This window comes from Glycine max, chromosome 17 (genome assembly GCF_000004515.6).
Source record: "Glycine max cultivar Williams 82 chromosome 17, Glycine_max_v4.0, whole genome shotgun sequence".
NCBI classification, from domain to species: Eukaryota; Viridiplantae; Streptophyta; class Magnoliopsida; order Fabales; family Fabaceae; genus Glycine; species Glycine max.
The window spans coordinates 31,455,477-31,459,641 of NC_038253.2; the positions used below are offsets into that span (position 1 = coordinate 31,455,477).

Consider the following 4,165-nt stretch of genomic DNA (forward strand, 5'->3'; position numbering starts at 1 on the left):
GTGAAAATGAGGGGGGGGGTTAAGGGCCAGTGGGGGGGGGGGAAGAAAAAATGGGGGGGAAAAAAAAGAAAAGGAAATGGAGCGTGTGGGTAATCGTTACTGTGTACACAGTAACAATCAAAAATCTTGAGAAGAAAACGCGAACGGCACAATGCAACGGTCGAAAAAAATAATGTAACGGTCGGAAAAAAATTTAACGGTCGAAAAGGGATTTGTACGGTATAAATTGGGTTCAAACAATAACAATTTGTACACCTAATTGGCATTCTAATTTTTCATTTGTGAATCTCTAGTATCCAAATTCAAGCTCGATTAATTTTATTTTCCAAATTCAATCATAGTTTTTTTTTTTTTTCAGATTCAAGGTAATTTTTTTTACAAATTCAATCTCAATTATTTTTATTTTAAACTCAAGCTTAGTTTTTTTTTCATATTCAATCTTAGTTCAAAAAAAAATTCATATTCATTCTCAATTATTTTTCCTGTTCAGTTAATTTTTTTTCCCAAATGGATCCAAATCAATTTGATTGACAAAGTTATATAATTTTTTTACAAAATTACAACATGTCTCCTTCAACCCAAAATTCACAAAATCGTCCTACTCCCCCCCCCCTCCTTTTTTACCACTACCACCACCAAATTATTTTATGTCAAATACTCAAACCCCTTATATCGTTAATTCTCAGAGTTCGCAGACATTTCCTACAATCCCAGCAAACAGTCCTGCGAAGGTTTCAAATGATGATGTTGGTTCACAATTTCCACAATTTTCTACCCAAATTGGACTAGACGAGATCATCGTTGACAAAATAGGAGAGTCTTTGACAAAAAAGAAGCCTAGAGTAGCCTTTGCAGTTGAAGAAGATACACACCTCATTAGTTCATGACTCAACATCTCAACCGATCCAATTGTTGGTCAAGGAAAAGAAGCGTTTCGGTTGAGAGTCACGAAAAATTACAATAAATTTCAAGGTGAACTCCGTGAAAGATCAGTTAATCAATGGAAATCACGATGACAAAAAATTAATCTGGGCGTCCAAAAATTCAAGGGTCATTACAAGCAAGAAATATCATTGAAGAAAAGTGGTTACACGGAAAATGATGTCATGCTTAATGCGTATGTCATTTGGAAGGAAGACAAAGGAACCAATTTTGGTTTGGAACATGCTTGGAGACTCTTGAAAGATCAACCGAAATGGTTAGAGCAGTTTACTGAAAATTGCTCTAAAAGGACGAAGATTTCGACATTTGGGGCATATTCTTCATCATCTAATCCAGAAACACCAGTCGAAGCTGATACATTGTCTCCAATTATCTGTCCAATGGGGGCAAAAGGTAACCAAAAGGAAGAGCAAAGGGAAAAGAGTAGGAACATCTACCAATCCTATTGATCTGACTGGTGTGGAGGAAGTAATGAGGGAAATAAATGTTGTCAATGCCAAACTAGCAGCCTTAAGGGAGAAACAATTGGAAAAGGAGTATTACGACATTCTACTGAAAGTCACTTCTACAATGTCTGAGACTCAACTCAAAGACTATGAGCCTTTTGTAAAATAATTTGGAGTAAGTTAGGAATCTAGTTATAATTTGTTAGGTAGTTTTAATGTGTTATAATCGTCTTTTAATTTGTATTTTAGGAATAATGTTTGATTTTTTTTATTTTATTTTAATCGTATTATAATTTGTTCAATTTTTAAAATTTCTGAAACTAGCCGTTATAAAATTAGTCGTTATGGAACTAGCCGTTATAAAACAAGCCGTTGTACAATTTAGTATTTAATTGTTCAATTATCATTTATTGTTGTACGTCTCCTTCAAACAATACTCTTCTTTCACTTATTTGTGCAATCAATCGTTCATACAATGGGTCGAAATAATGACTTCGACTAAGCTTGGAAACAAATTGTTTACGAAACACTTGACGACGATAGTGATGAACAAATCATGAGCTACTTACGTGCGATGCAACAACAAGGAGGCAACAACAGTCAACAAAGGAGGCCTAGAAGAATCATTAATCACAATCATGAAGATGGACATCTACGATTGATGAATGACTACTTCTCAGAAAATTAGATATACACTGAGACTCAATTCCGGCGTAGGTTCCGAATGCGGCGACAATTGTTCATTCAAATTGTCAATACTCTTAGTAATCACAATGAGTATTTCCAAATGAGATATGATGTTGTTGGTAGAATAGGTCTCTCGCCATTACAGAAGTGCACTGCAGTTATTCGTATACTTGCATACGGATCACCTACTGATTGTGTTGATGAGTACGTTAGAATTGGCGAATGCACTGCAACTCAATGCTTACCAAAATTTGTAAGGGGTGTCAATGAGATATTTGGACAAAAGTACTTGAGAAGACTCAACAACAATGACATCAATCGCCTATTACATATTGAAGATGCACGAGGATTTCCAGATATGTTAGGTTCTATTGATTGCATGCATTGGGAGTGGAAAAATTGTCTAGTTGCATGGCAGGGGCAATATCGTAGAGGTGATCATCACAAACCCACAATAATACTTGAAGTCGTCGCTTCACAAGACCTATGGATTTGACATGCATTTTTTGGAGTTGCAGGTTCAAATAATGACATTAATGTGTTAAACCAATCACCTATGTTTGATGATGTTTTGCAAGGTCGAGCTCCTCCAATCCAATTTACAATTAATGGAACTTCATATAATATGGGGTACTATCTTGCAAATGGTATTTATCCAGATTGGCCCACATTTGTGAAGACCATATCAATGCCACAAGGTCCTAGAAGAAAATTATTTGCAAAATGTCAAGAAGCAGCAAGAAAGGATGTGGAATGAGCATTTAATGTGCTCAAATCTCGATTCGCAATTATATGTGGTCCATCGCGTGCCTGGAACGTAAATACAATGAAGGATATAATGTTGGCATCCATTATATTACATAACATGATTGTCGAAGATGAACGTGATACGTTCAATGGTAATGTCGATGCTGATTATGATCACTTAGAAAATGACATTTCAAATGTTGAAGTATCTCGTGGTACTCCTCCTAACTTTGCTACATTCTTGCAAAGAAGACGCATTATGCATACAAGAAGAATTCATCAACAACTTTAAGCCGATTTGGTGGAACATATTTGGGAACGTTAGGATCAGAACAATAATGAAATTTAATTTTTCTTAAACATTAATGTTTTTCAATTTTTTTATTTTCTAATTTATGTATTTTTCATTTCTTTAACATTTAGTCATAAATAAAAATTAAATTTATGTTGATTTTTCTATTTCTTAATATTTATTAATTTTTTTCTTCAATGTTTCATTAAAATTAATTACTTCATTATTTATATTTAATTTAACAATTAATTAAACAAAATATTTAAAAGTGGGACTCATGTGAGACCTAAAAAATTGTCTAAGATTCTAAAATGAGATATACTACCAAAGAAAAAATGTAAGACAGATCTTAACATATCTTCATTTTCGCATGGTGTTACAGTATCCATCAAAAAATAATCTAAGATCCTGAGTTGTGATTTACTACTAAAGAACAAGTTTTTTTTTTCTTAACTTTAAAATGGGTACGTGTCAGTTTTCGTAGGTGAAGGGATGGAAGTTATGAATTGTAATGTTGATGATGATATTAATTTTTTTTCTCCACTAGCAAGTAACTGGCTTTTATCATCTGGTATAGGATAGAACCAAAAATGTTAATCATATTTTTTAACAATTTTTATTATTGAAAAAAATTACATAAGTTTTATTATGGTTACAATTTTCAATTATCAAATTATCAAATTAAACTCGATTGGAATAGGCACAAATACTCCTAATAAATATAAATTAAAGTCAATAAATTAATTATACAGTGACCTAGTTAAGCATTCAAATTAAAAATCTGAGGTTCATTGTATTTTCAGTGATGATGAACAACTCATTTGTAAACACACATCATTTAAAAATAAATACATATTAAAGTCAATAAATTAAGTATGCACACTGACCTAGTTAAGCCTTTAAGGATATTTGTGATTCATTAATAAATCTTCAAGTTGATGATGATGATGAATAAGATGAGCAATTGCAAAGGTGGAATACCAACAAAAGTTACTGTAGTCTTCAAAGTCAATAAGCAAAAATCAGCCAACTAACAAGGAAAAACGTGCGT

The 4,165-nt window shown here is 32.8% G+C and overlaps 1 pseudogene; it reads left to right on the plus strand.

The window, feature by feature from the left end:
* Positions 1–1,106: 1,106 nt before the first annotated feature.
* Positions 1,107–3,147, plus strand: LOC100808010 (uncharacterized; annotated as a pseudogene).
* Positions 3,148–4,165: the final 1,018 nt, after the last annotated feature.